The following is a 23,650-nucleotide window of genomic DNA, read 5'->3' as shown; positions in this document are numbered from 1 at the left end:
GTTCAAGGCTTATCGGTCCCCATCCGACGGGCGAATCACCATCACCAGCGTCACACTCCATCTGAACACTGTGGCATGTTTTAAAACTGAACCCAGGCTTTTGGCACGCAGTCTAGTAATTATACTTTTTATACCACCTTCTCTTCTACCCTGCCGGCCAACATCATGGGAGTGAAATATTTTTCAACCAAAGGGACTGGAAATGGCTAACCATGGTGTAAGACCATATAGACCTTAACGATTACGGCAACCACGCGATTGGTAGGTGGTGGGCAAAGATGGCGTTGGCATTATTTCAGTGTATATTTGGTAGGGTAACAACTGCAAATACTGGAGTATTCTTCTCCTTTTTCTAGTCCTTCTCACAGAAGGTCGGCGACAATCAAATAGTAAGCTTTTACTACTTTGTGTATCCTGCATCGGAGTTGCGTAATCGTGGATATCGAAACACTGTCCAGGATACTCACCTCCACCTACGTCCTCGTTTCCTTTGGTTCTTGCCTTCTGCGATAAATTGAATCAGGCTTCACTGCGTAGTATGTGATAGAAAAATCCCCTTACCTGTGTTTTCCATACGATTTACCTCCTAGTTGGCCAAGTGGTTTTCTACCCATTAGATCTTGAACATTCTGCGACATATTCACATTTTAAAGGCCTGCCTTTAGTGCCCATCCCTCGGCACAGTAAAGCAGCACTGAACACTTTACGACACGTCAACGAGTTTCGAACTGGAGGTTACGGTTGCACATACTTGCAGTATCATTTTATTTATTAATTATTAATTCATTTCTCAACCTGAATCCAGTCATTGACGAGTCAGGAATTGAATTAAGCCTCAATCTAGCGGCGATGATGGTAATTGTGCCGGCTGCCGAAGCACTATTCTGGGGCAGTGATTAATGACAGACAGATGAAATGCAATGATATTGGGGAGTGTTGCTGGAATGAAAGATGACAGAAAATACCGGGGTACCAAAGAAAAAACTGTCCCGCCTAAGTTATTTGAACCGCGGAACCCAGCGATGAGATGCCGGTGCGCTGGCGCCTAAACCAGGGTAGATCTTATTAATTAATCATTGATTAATTAATTGTATTAAACTTAAATTTCATGCTGTTTCTATCCTCTGGAACAATGGCAAGAATTCACCGACAAGATGAGATAAATGCTAAGCTGGGAATGAGTTCGGGGAATGAAGCTGTGTGCATGAACAAGGTTCAGTGGTGGGATCATGTAAAGTTAATAATGGACTTGATCGTTTAGGGTAAAAGAATTGGGGGGAGAATAACGTGATTATAGTTATATTCATTTCTTAATGATGTCAGGGAAAGAGGTGTTGAATTTGATGAGGCCACGGAGCTAGTTGTAAGTAGATAATTTTGATGTGTTTCCTTAACAGAGCTTGCAGACTGAACGATGAGAAATTTAACGCTTTAACCAATATGCACGTGTAAGTTATGTGTTACTGTTATCATTCATCTAGCAGGGAACAGCTGCGGATAATTTTGCATTTACAATCTCCAGGCAAATTGCTGTTACCTATGATCAACCACAGCACCCTTTAGAAAGCGCAAGATCATAGAGAAGTCTTTCCTCTATGGCAAAGTAGGCATGTTAGGAAGTATAGTAAGCCAAGGACTACGGTCCAATACACTATTACAATTAGGAAATTATAGTTTAACAAAGTTAGAGGCGAACGCTCATCGTGCTGTGCTATCCCTTGCAATTGAAAGAGGTCCTTTAAAGTTGACTACCGCGGAAGGTACTACCACCCTGCTCGATATTTACTAATCATAGCATTTAATTACTGCCAGGGCACGAGCAGGTTTAAAACATAGGTATAAACATGAAAAATCCGCTATGCTGTGCGCCTGTCCGATCCATGTCAACCAAACGATGCAACGGAACCGAGTTCTCTCCACCTTCCCTTAGTTGCGCTCCACACACGATAGTGAGGTTCAAAAACGTGGAACAAGATGATATTCATTATGTGTACAGTTTGTGTGATGGAAATGACCTAGCAATCTCAAGGGAATTTCGGCGTTAATTTCCAAGCGTAGATATCAGCTTGCATTGGGAAGATATTGGGTTCGAACCCCACTGTCGGAAGCCCAGCTTACTGTTAACAGTCCTCCGTAGCACCATAGTTCAAACGCCTGTGGGTGTCTTTCCTCCTTTACGAGAAATATCCATATTTCACAACAATAATTAACACACTTATAACACAAGACTTCAGGAACAACTTTTGAACTTCAATATCCGAAGAGGACTTACGTTCTCTGAAAGCTACTTTTGCTAGGTGTATCCCTGGTTATATTATTCTTGAGAATCTACAATCATTTGTAACTTTGCTCCCAGATAATTTATATTTTTAATAACCTCCAGTGTTTGATTACCTATTTCAATCTTTGGTCGTCATCCACAATCTTTGTTACATACCATAATCTTAGGCCTTTTTTTTGTTAATTTTCATCCCACAGGTTCAGGGTGCGTCTTATTACATGAAATGTTTAATGTGTCGCTCATTTCCTGCTAATACTGTAACGCCGGTCATATTTCTGAGCATGCTCATTTTCTCCACTTGGACGCACCTGTGGATTCGTTTACTTCATTAATCACTTGTTTTAAATATACTGTACATTCAAAATTGTTAAGATATAAACAACTTTGTCTCAGTAGCCGTAATAAAAATTTATGTTTATCAAGTGCATCGTTCTGGAAATATCAGATGACCGTTTAGAAAGTATTTTCCTTGAAAAGAAATAAAACAATTTAACACACTTTTTCGCTTTTATATTTATCCTCACTGGTTACTGTTATAACATTTAAAATATAACTAATTCCCTTAGCGTATCGAGCTCTAGCATATCATACCTTTTTTGTTTTTTCTCACGCTTCAATAATATTCACGGTAAATTTACTTGTAAAAAGCGTGATTTATCTTCCACTTTGTACACGATTTTAATCCCAACGAAATACGCGTACATAAAACGTGATTTTCCTTCCAAGTATTAAATGTAATTACTTTGCTTGTTAGTTGTTTGTTTCGTAAAAGCAACCCTAATCTTCTCGCAGTGACGTTTTTAATAAGCATGTGGCCTGACACATGTACATGTTCTTGGAACTTGTCTGACGGTACTTCACAAACATGATAACACGACGCAAGCTAACCGCATCAGCTTATTAAAAAATACCGGTAATGTCCGCGAAACACTGCTTAATTACTTTTAATCGAACTACACAGCTCGAGTGTAAAATATTGCGTATCTCCCTGGATGTTGAAGGGCACTCATGTGATAGCTAACTACATGCAGTGTAGCTGTATACGGTGCCTGTCGACTAAATCTATGTTTGACAGAAAGTGTGATAAATTAATTTATTCTTAATGAATTTCCCTCTGCCTGTTAAGTTTTCAGCCTGAAGGCTGGTTGTATCCTTTAATAAGCAGCGTCAACTGTTATACGGTAAATGAAAACCGCAAAAAACGACGGTGGCGCAATAATGAAACGTACAAAGTCTGATGAGAAGTGAGGTAGTTGGCCATTGCTTTCCTCACTGGGACAGAAAATGTTATTAGCAACAGGACCAAGTAGCACTTTCCGTAACATCAAGACGCACTAGTTATGCTCCGAAAGTCATTACCCAGCACCACCCATACCTCACCGGCAGGTGATAGACTACTTACTGCACATTGAAAGCGTTACAATCGAATACAATGTATATCTCTGCAAATATACTTATTAAAAAATGTGTACCATGAAGTAGCCATCGCACGGGAACTTAAGCAGGTAGTGGCACAAGGTATGGTAGTAGAAAGGGAGTATAAAATATAGTGCCACACCAAGCATTTATTGCAGGATAACAAACTCTGCAGAGAGCAATCACTATAGGCTCCCTGCGTTAGAAAGAGAAATGCACTGCCGCTCTGCGAGTGGCGAAAATGATAAGTTATTGCGTTATACAGCGAACGCTCAAACATCAGCTGCCATCTCACCACGTGTTGCCATGGCAGACTTGATAATAACAGTGGGATTTCAGAGTACTTTATCTGACAGTAATCGGCCCAATTTTTCGAAGAAAGGCCATCTACTTGCAGAAAGTGGACATGTAATAAATTTACTAGAAAAACAGTTTTAAGGAAATATCAACAGTGTAATAACTGCTGATGTGATAAGAGTGACATCGGTTCGCCAGAAACATTACCATGCCACGATAGAGGTAACGTACCTAATCATTTATGTACCAGTTGATGTGATAACGGGATTAATGATCATGTATACATTATGTTAGGCTTACTTCTAATAGGATATCATGTTCTCATAGGTTAGTGCTACTAGAGAGACGATTAACTGTTCCTGTGAATGCCCTTCTGGACCGTCAGAGAATTGCAAGCATATTTCGGCTGTTATTCATGCAGTGAACTCAGAAAATGTAACTTCGCGAACCGATCAACCGTGTGAATGGTTTCCACCTCGTATCTCAAACTCGGAGAAAGAGAAATATAACAAGGGGAAGAGGTTAGAAGAACCTTTTCCCCACAAAAAGGCAGAGGCTTGATGTTAATGCATCTGAAATTCCTGATTTAAAAATCCCATGTATACACTTTCCAAAGTCTTAAATGAGGAGAAAAAATCAGAATCAGTAAAAGTTGCCAATTAATTGCTAGGATATTTAATAGCATATGTTACAGTTACTGTTCAGAATAATGCATGTAAACGTGTTATAACATTATTAATGAAACAGGAGACTGCATCTGTAATTAATGTGTGTAGTGTCAACAATTCTGCACTAGCAAATAATGTTTATAACAATTATGTTGTAATTAATAAGACTCAAAAAAATGAAATTTGTGTAAAAACCTTACATCAATCGAAGTTTGACCTCTGCTTTTCAGAAAGAAAGAAAAGGATCCCTACAAATAGGACACATTCAGTTAAAAGTAGGAGAAAAGATCACATGAAACTGGTATATACACTTTCTAATCCTAAATGTCGTTATGGTAGGACCCTTAGAAATGTCACATTTGTAAATAAATTAGTAAAACCTGTTCTTGCCAAATACACAAATTTATATGACAGAAAAGTTGTTGAATGTGGGTTTGTAATTCGTCTCACCCATCCTTGGTTATGTGCTAGTCCTGATGGTATAGTAATGGTGGATGAGAAGCCAGAAAGCGTACTAGAAATTAAATGCCCTATTTCATGCAACTGTAGGTGATAATGAGGAGATCAATGCACCCTATTTTATAAGAAGTTCATAAAGAAATTTGGAACTGAAACAAAATCATACATGTTTCACTGAATGTCAGCTGTTGATGTCCTGTTGTGGGCTTGATGTTTGTGATTCTTTCATTTATACAGAGAACCACAGTTCCATTCTTTTAGAATTTCAAAGAAATGATATGTTCTTGAAGGGCTGTATTGACAAGTTGCAACAGTTTTATTTTACACATTATTTAAAGGAACTATCATGCAAATTTAATAATGAGCTTCAGAAGTCAAGGGACGTTGTACATTGGTCATAACACAACACATATGCACAATGTCACCAACACAACATAACAGCTCACCTGGAATTTTTTGAAGTATGTTATATACTTTCACTCTCTGAATGCAGCGTTCAACATGGATACGCACACTAGCAATATTATAACTGTCTTCTACTTCTTCAGGCGTCAAGTGACTTTCGTGCATGAAGGGAGGCATTACTAAAATTGCATTCCTGTCCTCCAATACAGTTTTTATGCCAGGGAAACCTTTATCAGCCATGATTTGCACTCCTGGTTCTATCAATTTCAAAATTCCATAGTCATTTGTGATAAAACTGTCACTATCTCTACCAGCATAATATTTGTAAATAAATGTCACCATACCACAAGGTGCAATTGCAATAAGGATCTTTGCAGTATATGTAGACTGATAATTAGAGTACATGTACACACGCTGACTGATTTCAGGAGGCTGTTTTGTTTCAATTTCAGTACAGTCTATAATAGCTCTAAAATTTGGAGAGTCATCTTTAAAAACAGAAGGAAATGTAGCGTTAAACGTATTCTTGCTAGCAAACCCACTTTTTTGTTGCTTGTGCCAGTACAGGAAAACCCGATTGAAATATCATAGAAATAGTACTACGGTGAATATTGAAAATAACAGGAAGGGCAGCAAATGGCAAGTCTAACTTCATTTTCATTAAGAATACAAAGGGTCTATTTTCTTTACTAATTTTGCATGCAGTAATGTCTGGCACTTCGTTCAAAAATATATTTAAAATGTCTTTATTTCCACCAATGAGAATATTTTATTGTGATTCATCAGAAACTGAACTATAACCGAAAAATCCTCTTTCTTCATATGCCCAGACAGTTTACTAACATGTCTAGGTTTAGCATGTAATGTCTGAATGGCTGATATACTTGCTTTATACTCTGTTCTTTCAAACTAACCGCCATAACGAACTCTATCGGTCAAAAGGTGAAACTGAAACTACACGAACTTACAACTTTAATCAGAAGATGTCACCACTGAAATATTAAGTAATTGTTTTGTTGTGAAGTTTCATAAACTGACTGAATTTCTCCTTGTTTTGTTTTCCTATGCATCAAGAAGATTGGACATTTTTCTACAGATAGCACTACTAAAAACTATGATCATGCACTCAGGTGCAAAGTGAAAGAATTAAAAATTTAATGTAGTTTCATTTCCCTAGGTTTTCCACAACTGATCTATGTTCATTTATTTGTGGGTTCGCAACACTTCCTCTTCTTTCCGCCAGTTTTGAATCGGACGAATCATAAAATTTGGTAATTAATTCTCAACCAATCCCGCATTTCTTGTTCACATCGTGTTAACCAATTAAAATTAAGAGGGTGTGTCCTGATTAGCCAATTGATCATCGTCAATCTGTGTGCGTGTTAAGGCAGGAGTCGGGGCCGCCTCTTTCTTCTGTCGGCAGAACATCTATAGGGTAATGACCACACAAATTCATATTTCTTGCTACCTCCGCAGCTTAATTCGAGGGGAAGGTCCGAATCTTTAACTATGCAACATAATTTTCTTAAATGTAACCTTTCTTTCGGATAATGTAAAAACTTAAGGTCTTTAACTGTAAATCGGGGATAGAGAGCGATTTACCCTCTCGAGCTCCCCTTCATCTTGGTTTGAGGTGACTACGTTTTGTAACGGTTTTCTTCCTGTAGTGTGTTAAAGTGAGTTCCATGCGTGCCACCTCAGTAGTTTGGGAATAGCCCCTGCTTCATCGGCCTAGAGCCCTATAGGTTTATAATATTTTATTTTCTCGGAGCGCAGTTTTCGCTTCCATTCAGTCTGTGTTCAGGCCGTTTATTTAACCTGTTCTTTTTCGCAAAGGCCCTGTAGGTTGGCTACTAGATACCCCTGTTTCACTTTGTAAGATGGGCCATGGAAGGCCAGAGAGTGTAAGATTTTTGATGTTGCCTCGAGTAGGCTAGGAGAAACGGCGAGCCTCTTAGCTCTTTTCTATGTTTTGTAGTTGTGAAGTGTGCATTTGGAAGTCTTTACATTGTAATTGAGGGAGCAAGTACTCTTGATTTAGGGGATTTCTGTCCTTGAGTAAATGATTCCTTGTTTAAATTAAGTATTGTAAACTTGATCCGGTAAAACTACGGGCTTGAAGCCCAGATTCTGTAAAGTTCATTGATTATGAGTTTTTTAGTTTGCTTCAAGATTGCTTTTGTACCTGATATGTTGCTATGTTCACCTAGTGAAAAATTGTTAAGTTTGAAGTTCTAAAAGAAATATAATCTTCAATTCATGTTTTAAATTAGTTTTGATATTGTAAAGAGATCCATTCACCCCGGCACCTTTTTAACCTCTTTCTGCTCCACGGGTATCCCCGTAACAAGTGGTAGCAGAGCGTGGTTGAATGGGTCAAAATTAAGCCCCTCTTGACGGCAAAACATAAGATCCGATCCGAAACTCTTAAGAATTTTTCTCAGTCGCTGGAATTTCTGTTTCTCTAAATTTGTAAGTTTTGTATCATCATGGCTGGCCCTCGTGAAGTCCTCGATCCCGGATACTTGCGCAAGGAGGAATTGATTTATGAATTACTCATCAGAAATGTTCAATCTCGAGGTATGGTTGCGGCAGATAATGCAAAATTTAAAGATTCCTTAGAATTGCCCATTTGTATCCCCATTTTGTGGGAGAAGGAAATTGATGTGGCTCTCTCCACTATCACGGACAACATTACCAAGCTAGCATGTGTAGTTAGCTTTTCTGAAGTAAGCGATCCATCTGCTATTCAGCTTAAGAGAGTACAGGCAAGATTGTTCCAAGATTGTCTCTCAAGTTAAAAGAAGATCATGCTAAGGAGGCTAGTAATCTGGTTGAACACCTTTCAGAAATGTCAAATATTGTTAGTCAATTGTTGACCGGGGCAGCCGCTCCCAAAACCGATCAACCCCCTTCAATCAACTTGCCTGCTGAGGAGGATTCGTCCAAAGTTGTAGAAAGTAGAAAATCTGTGGCAACTCAACAAACTTCTGCCCCATTAGAAAATGAGTCTGATCGTCGTACACAACTTGCACATTTCATTCAAAATAATGCGGTGTTACAGACTTCTCAACCTCCTAGGCCGTTACCTATTATATCACCTGGGTTTAGTAGTTTTTCTCATCCTTTTGCCATGTTGCTTAGGAGACATTCTAAATTTTCAGTGAACTCCACCAATGATTTTATTGCATTTCTAAGATTCCTAGTTGAATTTCAGGATCACGCACTAGTGTTTTCCCTCTCTCATTCTCAAATCCTTCAAATTATTTACCCTTACTCTACAGGTGTCCTCTCGGTCAAAATTATTAAAGCAATAGCTGAGCAATCTTCCATAGAAGACTTCCACGTCCATCTGCTGGCTAACTTCATTCCGGCTTGAGTCATGTCATCCCTGATCCAAAAGTATTATTTCAGAGTGCAGCGACTGGATGAAAATCTTGCAGACTTCATCCAAGATATTAAGTTTTACACCAGGGTATTCGCTCCTCATTTCCCTGAAGATCAAATTGTGCAGACGATTATTGAAGGTATTTCACCGCCTTATAGGTCGTATCTGTGTTTCGCGTCACGCCTTCAAAACTTTCCAGAATTGGAGGCTATGGCGGTCTCAGCCAAAAGGGTAAGGTATGCCGACACCTTACGAGTTGCAAAGGAACCTCCTCCGTCTTCCAATAGTTTTCGGCCTTCACTTCGCCGAAATTACACCGCCCGTAAATGTTATGCTTGTGGGTCTGCGGATCATTTACGTAACAAGTGCCCAGTGATAAAATCGAGTGGGGCAAAGAATGGAGCAGGGTCATCACAAGGATGTTTCAAATGCGGTTCGTTTACTCATATCGCCAAAAATTGCCCTAACGCCAGTAGCACCCCCTCCTGCTCAACTGCTGGTGCAACTTACGCGAACTCCAATAATATAAAGTGGCTAGTATCATCGGCTGAGTCGGCAGGTCCATCTTCCCAAGGCTCAGACCCTGTCAAACCCACGGAAAGCTCGGGTAAGGGAAAAAGTTCTTCTATTCCAGCATTTGAATGCTCTAAAGAATGCCTCAGAGTTGCGGCGGAGATCACTGCTCCTGTACCATTTCTTAACGTTGAATTGAATAGTGAACCCATCACTGCTCTATTAGACTCAGGGAGCGTGTGTTCTATAATTTCGGCTGAGTGCTATTCCAAATTAAGGTTTGTTTGTAAATTTTCTGATTATTGTTCGTCTTCGGTCCAATACGTTTCGGCTAATTCCTCTCCATTAGAAATTTTAGGTCTCATCTTTGCAAAAATTCGTATTTCCAAATTCACTTGGAAAATAAAATAGTTTGTGGCTAAGCACTTGTCTCGCCCGGTAATATTACGAGCGGATTTCATGTGCTCAACATTCAGAGCAAGTCGTGCACCTTCAAATTTGCTAATGATTGTAAAATTCCTTTGCTTAAGTGTAATTCTGTATCATATTCATCTGTTTCGCCTTCCCAGGATGAGATGTTGTTAGACCTTAGACATCTACCTGAGGAGCAGGCTGAAAGTATTCGTAAATTGTGTCAGTCGTTTACGGATGTATCTTCCAATACTCTTGGTGTTACTGACCTTATTGAATACAAGATTGAGGTTACGATCCCTGTTAGATTTCCACCTTAAGGCTATCTCCAACTAAAACGATGGCTCTAAAAGAAATCATCGACCAGATGCTAAAAGATGGTATTATTAGACCCTCTAAGTCGGCGTATTCATCGCCTATTTTTCTAATTCCGAAACCCCAAGGTGGCTTCAGGCCTGTCATTGACTATAGGGATTTAAATCGGAAGGTGGTGTTACAATCTGTGCCCCTTCCTGAACGTCACTCTTATTTTTCATGGTTTCGTAAAGCCAAGTTCTTTACCATCCTAGACCTTAATCGGGCGTACAGTCAGATCCCTCTAGCGGAAGAATTGAAATATCTAACAGCTTTTGCCATGGATTGGAACTTGTACGAGTACAACCGTATGCCTTTCGGGCTCACCATGGAGGCAGCTGTTCTCACTAGACTGCTAGATAGGGTCTTCTCCCACATCAAATTTGAATACTTGTATCACTATCTTGATGATGTGGTCGAATTTTCTGAGACCATTGACGATCACCTAGATCATCTAAAGGAAGTACTCAATCGCCTTCATAAAGCAGGGTTGACTGTCATGTTTCTAAGGTAGATTTGCCAAACCTTCTATGTCTTTCCTAGGGCATATTGTGTCGCCCGATGGTGTTTCTATTGATCATTCTAGAACAAAGGCCATCCGTGATTTCAAACCCCCTAAGGACACCAAAGGTATTGTCAGGTTAATCGGCATGGTGAATTTCTTCAGAAAATGTATTCGTAACTTCGCTAACAGAGCAGCGCCCTTGGACATACTTCGTAGGAAAGGTGTCAAATTTGAGTGGGGACCGTCTCAACAAGCCGCTTTTGAATATCTGAAATTAGCTCTTTGCAACGCCCCTGTCCTTGCTATGCCTGATATTTCTAAGAAATTCATTGTTCAAACCGACGCCTCGTCATCGGCGGTGGCTGCTGTGCTTCTTCAGGAAACTGAACACGGAAGGCGACCCATCGCCTATGCGTCTAGGACATTATGGGCCCAGGAGGCCAAATATTCCATCTATGAACTTGAGGGTTTGGCAGTTTTATTTACACTAGAGAAGTCCCGACCCTATCTGGAACATATCTAGTTCCACTTAGGAACTGATAACCAAGCCTTAAGTTGTGTATTAGCTAGGCCGCGTCGTAATGGTCGCATAGCCCATTGGGCCATCAGGATTTCCGCATTCCAGTTTGATGTTAGGCATATCAGAGGATCTGAAAATGTTATTGCGGATGGACTAAGCCGCATGTTTTCTCATGATGTGGAGACCACCGAACAGGAAGATAGTTCTTCTCCTCCAACGTCCATTCCTTCAGGTGTGAACGCCATTCTAACTGATGCCCCCAATTCGTTTAGGGATATTGAAAAACATCAACGTGAAGATCCAGTGCTGGCTCCTATTATGGAAACCCTTTCTTCTGGGGAACATGTAGTCCCTTATGTATTGATAAAGGGGGTTTTGTGTTGCCCGTCGAGGCATGACCAAAAGATGAAAGTAGTGATTCCAGCTGTTCTTGTGCCTATGATTTTCAAGTATTATCATGAGACCCCATTAGCGGGGCATTTAGGCATCTTCAAAACTCGGGAAGAGTTCCGAGAGTTGTTCATTTGGAAAAGTATGGATTGCGAAATTCGTGAATTGGTAAAAGCTTGTAAATCTTGTTTGCTTAGTAAGCCCACCTTGTCCACCAAGCTAGGTCTATTATCTTCTCACCAAGCGTCGCGCCCCATGGAGCGCCTATATATAGACTAAATCCGACCCTTCCCTCAATCAAAGGGTAACGCCAATAAATTCATTCTGGTATGTGTAGATGGTTTCACTAGATTTTCCTGGTTATTTCCGACTAAGCTGGCAACCGCTCAGTCCACCATTTCTTATTTAAATGCCATATTTTCTTCTTTTGGCCCCTGTCAATATATTGTGTCTGATAATGCTAAGGCCTTTACATCCAACTTATTCGAGAAATTTTGCTTTATCTATCGACATCACGTGTAACTACTTCGGATTATTATCCTCAACCATCTCTGTCTGACTGGGTCAATCGTAATCTTAGATCTGCTTTAATCGCATTTCATCCTGAACATTCCAGGTGTGATTCTTCCCTGCATTGGCTGGCGTTCGGTTTAAATTCGGCGGTTCATGAGTCCCATAAGTTTACTCCAGCTTCTCTTATATTCAAACTTGTTCCTAACACGCCGCTCTCTAACCTTTGGTCACTTAATTATGTATTACCAGAGACAATAGATCCCGATAATATTGGAGATCTATGGAAGAAGCCTAAGCACAATCTGAAGGTTTCTCATGAAAAGGTTAGGGAAAGATATGATCGTGGACGGAGGCCCAACAATTTAAAAGTCGGAGATCAAGTCATGGTTAGGAATTTTATTCCTGCGCACAAACTTGCCCCCATATTTCATGGGCCGTGCATTATATTAGATTTTTTGACGCCAGTTACATTATTAGTAAGCAATCCAGCTACAAACAGGATCCTTAGAGTTCACCTCTCCCAGGTGAAACCTGTATGATTGCATTACTATTTTCGTTAGCCATCAACATTTAGCAGGATTTTGAAGGTTATATTTTTTTTATTTTAGGCTTTCTGCCCCAAGAGTTTTATTTAACTATGTATATGACCTGTTATATACGATCTTCCCCTCTGGTTTTCCTAGTGTCAATTCCTTGGTGGCCATTACCAAGCCCTGTCACCTGCATCCACGCATTTTTCACTCACACATCACCACCAACGCCGCCCGCACCTCTGCCTCTCAAATAAAGATCGTACTCTCCAATCCCAAGCAACAACAGTTCTCTGTCACCTAGATCTTACTGTTTCAGTGCTCCCTCAGCTGTCTGCCGCCGTACTGTAACATCTTGTGAGGGACACAAGGGAGAAGAAAGGGCCCCCTTCGTTCTAGTGAGGCCTCCTGCTGAATGGCACGCCAGAGTCCATCTTCCCGAAAAAAGCCTGAAGTGCGATGTCCCTACCGCCAACACATCTGGGAACTGTCCATATACATCTAATCTGCGGCGACCATCACCACAACTACCGCTCTCATAGTAGGGGGAGTAGAGGTACTTGAGGGGACAATCTAAATCTGAATTTAACAATTTTTTCTACAAATCAACTTCCTAAAAAGACTTAGAAATTTTCTTCAACTGTAAAATGTTTTCTCAAAATTCTTCTGTGTCACCCCAAGGAAGGACTTTTGGGGGGGTTAGGTCTGTACTAGGAGGTACACCTCTACACGGTTCATTCGAAATAACCGCCTTAATAAACTACTCTATCGGTGAAAATGTGAAACTGAAACTACACGAACTTAGAACTTTAATCAGAAGATGTCACCACTGAAATATTAAGTAATTGTTTTGCAGTGAAGTTTCCTAAACTGACTGAATTTCTCCTTGTTTTGTTTGCTATGCATCAAGAAGTTTGGACATTTTTCTACAGATGACACTACTAAAAACAATGATCATGCACTCTGGTGGAAAGTGAAAGAATTTATAATTTAAAGGTTTCATTTTCCTAGTTTTTCCATAACTGATCTATGTTCATTTATTTGTGGGTTGGATACACTTCCTTTTCTTTCCGCCAGTTTTGAATCTGACCAATCAAAAAATTTGGTGCTTAATTTTCAACCAATCCCGCATTTCTTGTTCACTTTGTGTTAACCAATAAAAATTAAGAGGGTGTGTCCTGATTAGTCGTGAATGATCTCGAACCTTCCCTGAGGGTTTATAAACTGCGGCTTTTCACGTTTCCCTGATAATTGATCATCGTCAATCTCTGTGTGTGTTAAAAAGGCAGAAGACGTGGCCGCCTCTTTCTTCTGTCGGCAGAACACCTACAAGGTAATGGCCACATAAATTCATTCTTCCTTGCTCCCTCGCAGCTTAATTCGAGGGGAAGGTCCGAATCATTAACTATGTAACCTACTTCTCTAAAATGTAACTTTTCTTTCGGATAATGTAAAAATTTCATAAAATCTTAAATAGCAAATCGGAGATAGAGGGTAATTTACCCTCTAGAGCTCCCCTTCATCTTGGTTTGAGGTGACTACGTTTTGTAACGGTTTCCTTTCTCTAATGTGTTAAAGTGAGTACCATGTGCGCCACCTCAGTAGTTTGGGAATAGCCCCTGCTTCATCGGCCTAGAGCCCTATAGGTTTTTAATATTTCATTATTTCGGAGCGCAGTTTTCGCCTCCATTCAGTCTGTGTTCGGGCCGTTTATTTAACCTGTTCTTTTTTGCATAGGCCCTGTAGGTTGGGTACTAGATACCCCTGTTTCAATTTGTAAGTTGAGCCATAGAAGGCCAGAGAGTATAAGATTTTTTATGTTGCCTCGAGTAGGCTGGAAGAAACGGAGAGCCTCTTAGCTCTTTTCTATGTTTTGTAATTGTGAAGGGTGCCTCTACAAGTCCTTACATTGTAATTGAGGGAGCAAGTACTCTTGATTTATGGGATTTCTGCCCTTGAGTAAATGATTCCTTGTTTAAATTAAGTATTGTAAACTGAATCCAGTAAAACTACGGGCTTGAAGCCCAGAATCTGTAAAGTTCACTGATTTTGCATTTTCTAGTCTTGCTTCAAGATTGCTTTTGTACATGATATGTTGTTATGTTCATCTAGTGAAAAATGGTTAAGTTTGAAGTTCTAAAATAAATATAATCTTCAATTCAAGTTTTAAATTAATTTTGATGTTGTAGATAGATGCATTCACCCCGGCACCTTCTTTAATCTCTTTCGGCTCCACGGGTATCCCCGTAACATTACACAACAAAAAAATAAGCATTTTACTAAAGAATGCATTACCTTAGCGTCGGTCAAGGCATGAATAACGTGTAACGGGCATATAGCAAAGCGTGCAAGTAAATCAATTTAAAAAATACCACATGCAAAGAAAAAATGTTTACTAACAAACTGCTTTGCCTATCGTAAATGACCAGCTATTTGGTAAATATAAACACATATTTGTTACAAAATACGAAGAATTCTGAGTTCCTAACTCCATCTCCGTTTATTCACTATTTAGATATTAAATTAGGAAATAAGATAGTGCCTTCAGGAATAATAGTACCTTCATTACGTAACATCTCTAATGCCACCATACTTTTATGATCAAGAATTCTCACAGCTAGAACAACTTTCTGCCCCTCGATAGCTCTGGGATACGAGGCTTCCTTGGTCCAACGGGGAGCTAGCTTTAATAACATCCTCTTCTCGAAATGAAAAATGTCTCCCAAGTCTGAAAAATTAGCCTGAAATGTAGCGAATTGGCACGTTGTCATCTGCAGGAATGTCCGATAACTTCTCAATGATGTTTAATATAGTTTAGTAGTTTATTATAGTTTGAAGCTTACGATTTTCTGGATGTTTTATGATTATGATTGATTTGATATTATTAATGTGTGTTTTTGAAGTTCGCTTTTAAATGTTTCTTTTACATTAGATTTGATTTGGTTAAGTTCTTGTGCATTCTGTGTCAATTTTGTTATATTTTCGGTCCAGCATTTTTGTTTATATTATAACCAATTGCCCCCATGATGCTTAGGTTACAATCGAGGCTATAAGAGTCGAAATTATATCACGTGGTAGGATAATGTTTAGCTACACCCTCTTGTTTCTAAATAACCAATTCCGTAATTGTTACCATTGGGACATATTCTTCAAATTTTGATATGTTTTATTATTATTTGTGTCGCAACTCCTAATCTGTCCGAGGAATAACGCATTCCTACAATGACCGTTCATACTTGAGCTTTTAGGTCATTACTCAAAAGTGAACCAAGAAGTCCACGGATTGTCGGAGTACGACAGTATCCGTAGGATTGATGTAATAGCCTTAAAAATGTCAACAATTGATGTATTATTGATCCTACGGTTATCTTTGAATCGCACACTAACGAGCCCAGTGATGTACACGAGGAAAAGAAAAGCATCTACAAACCAACTGTCCCCTTCTACCGACGTGAATACGGACTGGATAACATCGAGGTTATAGGCTTCATGATCAGCTCAAAAGCAACAATTCCTAATAAAGGCACAATTATGGATGAGAATTCAAATATTAACCTCACCTCTGCATGTTTAATGAATCTTACACAGAGCGACCTAGTTATCAAGATTAAATGCAAGCACTGTGGACGTTATTTTCAAGATACCAGAGGTTTAGCTGTACACATCAGCAAAGCGCATCCGAATGTTCAGCGACAAATTATTGTCGATCGGCAAACAAAGGATAAATTTCCCCTCGGTGACACATGTTCCTCAGACGACGTATCGAATTATTATTATTATTAAGCGTATGGAATTTAGAGAATGGACAAGTATATACAATATTATACAAAAGAAAAACCTGCAAAGAATACATGGTAAGTAGGGAACAATTACACGTGGATATCTGAATTGTTTATCCACTGCACAAGGGATTCTGATACATCAGCAAAGTCTTTCCGGTCTCCACCATAAGCACGCAGATGGCATTCGTCCATTATATGATGCATGGGCTGGACTAAAGCTTCACAATCACACGCTGAAGAGTCCCCGAAGCCCCACTGGTGAAGGGAGAATGCAGATCTTCCACAATTAGTGCGAAACCTGTTTAGTGATGCCCACGTTCTTCTTGGCAAATTGAAACCAGCTGGGGCGTGGTTTGGATTAAAGAGGCTTGGCCACTCCGGAGCTGTACGAAACCATTGCTCTTTCCATCGAATGATGTACCACCTTCTCCCTGTATGTCAGATGGCACGAACTTGGGCATATTCAAGATTGATGTGTAAAATTGAAAAAGCTATTCCAGGATAATATTAATAGTTCCACGTTTTCGAATTTGGTAAATGACTTCTCCGATTATCTTGCGAAAGCTTTGATATCTACCCCTGACCCTTCCAGATAGTTTTATGCCTTGAGAGAAAATAAAAAATCTTACACATCCATAGAAATTATGCTAAATCGTCAAATCCCGGAAGACAATCTAAAAGAAATAGGGAAAAAAGCAAGAAAAGTGTGCTTATCAGCTAATATTATTTCAATACTTCACTACAATCGGAGAAAGAAAGCTGTCCCCAGAGTACTAGGAAATAATAGAAAATAATCCAAATTTATATTCGTTAAGTTGAAAACCGTTTCTATTCTTCTTATTCAACTAGCAACGATTGTATACGAAATGATTATCCAATTTCATTGTCCGCATCAGAAAGGATCACTTCGGATGAGACCTATCAGCTCAACATCTATAAAGAAGAGGTCATTTCCACAGTGAATGGTATAGCTGATGATATATCGCCAGGACCAGATCATGTGTTGATAAGGGCTTTAAAAGATGATTCCATGTGTGATATAATTGCTATAATAGCTAGGAGGATGCTAATAACGTGCCCCTTCATGTTTTCAAACGGCAAGAACTGCCTTGATTTACAAGTCAGGAGATGAGAAAGTTGCGTCAAATTTGAGGCCCATTTCCATCTGTTCAGCTTGGTAGCGTAATCGAGAAAATTCTAGATCGCCGGTTGAGAGAATTCGTGGCATTCAATGATAGAGGGGATTCACTGCCTCACCTGGCACGATAACTAATACTTCATTGCTACAGTCGATTCTGGTGAAGGCAAAGAAAACTTCTTCATCGACATCCAAAAGACATTTGATATCATTGGACATGACCATCCGCGAATAACTTGTCGAGCTAATTCTCTCTCTTCAAGAGGGTAAAACAACCTAAAGTGATGCCAACTACTCGAGAACTAAGAGCATAAAACTGAGGAGAGGTGTTTTTTAAGGTTCGCCATTGTCACCTACGCTTTATAATATCGAAAAGACCATATTCTGATTAAACTCTCAAAGAAATCAATAGCTAAGGTGTATGGGTTCCCACTCGTGGAAGGTTTGAAGCCTCTCACAGCTGCCGATGACACTGTTATTGTTGGTAAGTAAAAGGCTTCTGCACTGGATCTACTGAAACAGCAACGAGAAGATTCAGAGAGATAGGCTTTAACATCAATATGTATAAATCAGTGTCTATCAACATATCTAGGGGTCAGTTTACTGATGCCCTATTGTCCGCCTTTGGTGGAGATATAAAAGCGATATCGCAAGATGAGTCCATCAGATATCTTGGAGTGAACATTGGAGTGGAATTACCTTTGACACGCACAGAACGATACAGAATCTACGTCTCAAATTAGAGTCACTGCCATCTTCTCCTGTTCTTCTAAGAGACAAAAAGTTCACCGTCATGAATTATTCCATATTCCCAACATTGATTTATCCATTTCAGATAGTTGCGCTGAAATGTGAAAATGAAAACCTACAATCTGTTTTCCGGTCTTTGACAGGGTCAGGGATGTAGTGAGTGAACCATATATAGGCTCTTATTACAATGGGGTCGCCACTCCCAAAGTGATTTATTAATGACTGATAAATGCTATGAAATTATAATGGAGAGTGTTGCTGGAATGAAAGATGACAGGGAAAACCGGAGTACCCGGAGAAAAACCTGTCCCGCCTCCGCTTCGTCCAGCACAAATCTCACATAGAGAGACCGGGATTTGAACCACGGTATCCAGCGCTGAGAGGCCGACGCGCTGCCGTCTGAGCCAGGCAGGCTCCGCGCTGAAATATATTCCCCTTAAATATAATGCACTCTGAAAGAAATCATCCATCTTCCTTCCGACACACCTGACGGTATGATATACACACACCGGAAGTTCAAAGTTCTAGAACTTTTCCGATCACAGTGGGAAGCTGTCCTACAACTGGTTAGAGCTCCTGTTACCCTACAAATAAATGGCAACGCTTGTATTTTGAGAAGTAGGCATCTCTCTAAGGAGAGTAACAAATGCCTACAAAACGGGCACATTTCACTTTGAGTCAGCTTATTAAATTCCAAGAAAAGTCTTTTGGACTCCAAGAAAATAAGACAATTACTGAGAAATCTGGAGTTCCAAAAATGGTGTCAGCTTCCTCAAAAGGGAAAATGTGTTATCTTATTTAAATAAACCCGTTCAGCGGGCAGTTGGTTAGCAGTCTTACAGTGACTGGCGTGATCCTCTAAAGATGACAGCTAGCCGGGCTGAGTGGCTCAGACGGTTGAAGAGCTGGCCTTCTGACCCCAACTTGGTAGTTTCGATACTGGCTCAGTCCGGTGGTATTTTAAGGTCCTCAAATACGTTAGCCTCGTGACGGTAGATTTACTGGCACGTAAAAAAACTCCTGTGGGACTAAATTCCGGCACCTCGGCGTCTCCGAAGACCAAAAAGGTAGTTAGTGGGACGTAAAGCAAATAGTATTATTATTATTATTATTATTATTATTATTATTATTATTATTATTATTATTATTATTATAAAGATGACAGCTAACGTCCCAACCGTTTGAGCCGTGCCAGGCTGGTCTCAGGACAATAACCGTTGTCGGCATTGCCAGAACGAGATAGAAATTCTTTCCCATGTCCTGGAACACTGTCCCTACGTCGAAATCCTGTGACTTAGTAGACACCATACGATACGAAGCCCCATTGCTCAGTCATTGCGAGACACTGGTTACACAGTGCACGAAGAGGTCTACGGTTTGTCGGAGAACGGCAGTACCCGAAGGATTGATATGATAGCCTTCAAAAATAACAACAGTTGATATAGTAATGATCCTACGGTTCTCTTTGAATCGCACACTAACCAGCTCAGTGAAGTACACGGGGAAAGAAAAGCATCTACAAACCAACTATCCCCTTCTACCCACGTGAATACGGACTGGATAACATCGAGGTTATAGGCCTCATCATCGGTTCAAGAGCAACAATTACTAAGTTCTTCGAAGAATTCCGGTCACGATTCAAACTATCAGAGTCTTTGACGAAAAATGTGGTCCTCAAAGACTTGAAAGGTTCATTATCCATACCGACAAGTCATTCATATAGTCATAAATACATTTAGCATACTTTGTCCTCATGGGCAACCTTCTTATATGAAGGAATGTTTATTCTCTGAAAAAATGTATATAAATGTTACTAGATCATTTCAGTCGATTATTTCGAAAACATTTCAATAAATGTACATTTTCAAACAGAAGAAAGAAAGACTTGGAAGGAACAACTTGATGACAGAAAGTAAACTCCTGTCCTCATCCCGAGGTGGTGAAACTCTCATCACGCACACTTCCAATGGAGGTGAGTTTCATGTACCATTTTAACCACATACCAGCCCTCCTGCCAATCATATATTTCTGGCAGTACCATGAATCTAACCCTGGCCCCTAAGGACAGCGGCTAATAACACTAACCGTAACACTACGGAGGAGGATAACAAGTAGTTTAGAGTCACTGGTATTACGTATGCCACCGCTTAATAGCTGAGATATCTTCCGATGGATTCAGTTAAAATGAAGTTCATTAAATATTTTGAGAACGTCTGCTATTATTTTCAGCACTGTCTCTTCTTCTTCTTTATCTGTTTACATTCCAGGGTCGTTTGTTCCCTCGGACTCAGCGAGGGATACCACCTCTACCGCCTCAAGGGCAGTGTCCTAGAGATTCAGATTTTGGGTCGGGGGATACAACTGGGGAGGATGGCCAGTACCTCGCCCTGGCGGCCTCACCTGCTATGCTGAGCACTGGCCTTGCGGAGGGGATGGGAAGATTGGAAGGGATAGGCAAGGAAGAGGGAAGGAAGCGGCCGTGGCCTTAAGTTAGGTACCATCCCGGCATTCGCCTGGAGGAGAAGTGGGAAGCCACGGAAAACCACTTCCAGGATGGCTGAGGTGAGAATCGAACCCACCGCTATTCAGTTGACCTCCTTTACACCACAGAGGCTGACCCGTATATTTTTCTTGCTATATATGTCAGAACAACCTTCACGTAAAGTTCATCCATAAAAATTATAATCAACTGATAACAATCATTCAAAATCAAAAGCTTAGACAGTTCCATTCAGAAAATTTTTGAGAATATCCAATAACATAGCTCTACGGACGAACTCCATTTAATAACTATCAAATGCATACTTGATGCGATAGAGTCATGACGTGATTCATTTATATTGACTGATCTGGATATGAGAAAGTAATTGTAACAGTCCATATCAAAAACTTTCGCGAATACTCTTAAAGTTGAAAGTGATATTTCTTATATTATTCCAAAATAAATTTTATTTTCCTAAGCCTGAATACATCATTATGACTACCAAGAATCAAGACATCCCAAAATATTTACTAAGATATAAATGTTATTGTCCGCCTCTGTGGTGTAGTGGTTAGCGTGATTAGCTACCACCCCCGGAGGTCCGGGTTCGATTCCCGGCTCTGCCACGAAAATTTGAAAAGTGGTACGAGGGCTGGAACGGGGTCCACTCAGCCTCGGGGGGTCAACTGAGTAGTGGGTTTCCGTGGTTTCCCACTTCTCCTCCAGGTGAATGCCGGGATGGTACCTAACTTAAGGCCACGGCCGCTTCCTTCCCTCTTCCTTGTCTATCCATTCCAATCTTCCCATCCCTCCACAAGGCCCCTGTTCAGCATAGCAGGTGAGGCCGTCTGAGCGAGGTACAGGTCATTCTCCCCAGTTGCATCACCCGACCAAGAGTATGAAGTTCCAGGACACTGCCCTTGAGGCGGTAGAGGTGGGATCCCTCGCTGAGTCCGAGGGAAAAGCCGAACCTGGAGGGTAAACAGATGATGATGATGATGATGATGATGATAAATGTTATTGGAGGTAATCATTGTAATTCAAAATATGATTCTCAACATAGTACAGATTACACCACCTATTAGACTTATGATTCTCGTTTCCTTCGCACTGCAGTATCCAGTTGATGTCTCGCTAGGGCACATATATTTTTTTCATTGGCTTTAAGTGGCGCCGACAGAGATATGTTTCATGGTGACGATGGGACAGGAAATGGCAAGGAGTGGGAATGAAGCGGCCGTGGCGTTAATTAAGGTACAGCCCCAGCATTTGCCTAATGTGAAAATGGGAAACCGCGGAAATCCATCTCCAGGGCTGCCGACAGTGGGGTTCGAACCCACTATCTCTTGTATACTGGATATTGGTCGCACTTAAACGACTGCAGCTATCGAGTTCCTTTACATATTTTTCATAAAACACTTTCATATTGAAAGAAATCGATACTTCAAAATTTCTGACTTCATAACACGCTTTCATTGACGGATTTCATCGATTCTATCACCGTCATTCACCTTAATTAAAGGAACACTGCCATCCTTCATAATCAGATATTATGAAATCTTGTTCAGAGCGCGTGGCAAAGCTCAACTTGTATCCGTTCACTATCAATTCGAAATTTTCTCCGGTGTACATTCATTATATGTTTTACCTTGAATCTTTATATTCGGGCAAAGATACGCAGTGAGTTCTGCCCATCAAGCAATTACAATAAAACGAACTTGTTTTGTGGAAAATATAATAAACATATTTGCAAAATACAAGTCACCTAATTGTGCTCAAACTGCAATCAATAAGAAGAAAATAACTTTAGTGCGTTCTAAGAATGTCTGTATTGAAAACTGTCTCTGGTTTCAAATCTAAATGAATATTTGAATAAGAAATATTTAATAAAGTTTTAGCAGTAGTAGTAGTAGTAGTACCACCAACAAAGTATCCAAATAGAACAGCAATGTCGATAGCCAACAACTGTTCAAAATGTATGCATGTAGAAGTACGAATTTTACAGCATTTTCGTTAGTCGGACCATGTTACCTAAGCGTTATTCATCAAGTGAAACTGAACATAAGTCCGCCTCTGCGGTGTAGTGGTTAGTGTGATTAGCGGCCACTCTTGGAGTATAGCAGGTGAGGCCAACTGGGCTAGGTACTGTTCATCATCCCCCGTGGTATCCCCCGACACAAAATCTCACGCTCCAAGACATGGCCCTTGAGGCGGTAGAGGTGGGATCCGTCGCTGTGTCCGGGGGGAAAAACCAACCTTGTAGAGTAAACAGAATAATAAGGAAAAGAAGTAGAAGAAAGTTAACAGAACAACAGGGTCAGTAGTTAATTTCCATAAATATATGCCAATTGGTACCTTCATGTACCTTAATTAAAGCCCCAGGGGCTCTGAACTTTGGAGCGTGGGTTGGCGTCCACGGGGCCCTTAGCTGAGTCCTGGCATTGCTTCCACTTACTTGTGCGAGGCTCCTCACTTTCATCTATCCTATCCGACCTCTCTTGGTCAATCTTGTTCTTTTCCGACCCCGAAGCTATTAGGTTTGCGAGGGCTAGGGAGTCTTTCATTTTCACGCCCTTCGTGGCCCTTGCCTTGTCTTCTTTTGGCCGATATCTTCATTTTTCGAAGTGCCGGACCCCTTCCGTATTTTCCCTCTGATTAGTTTTATATAGAGGATGGTTGCCTAGTTGTACTTCCTCTTAAAACAATAATCACCACCACCACCACCTTAAATAACGGAACTTTTTTTTACAATTGGTAAACCACGGTAAAAAAGGAACACTGCCATTCTTAATAACAAACTTCAGTAAATAAATAAGTCAGTAAGCAATGCCTGGTTCTTTTCCTGAAC

This window comes from Anabrus simplex, chromosome 5 (assembly GCF_040414725.1).
Source record: "Anabrus simplex isolate iqAnaSimp1 chromosome 5, ASM4041472v1, whole genome shotgun sequence".
Lineage (NCBI taxonomy): Eukaryota > Metazoa > Arthropoda > Insecta > Orthoptera > Tettigoniidae > Anabrus > Anabrus simplex.
The sequence above is the reverse complement of the archived record's forward strand: the minus strand, read 5'-3'. Positions refer to the sequence as shown.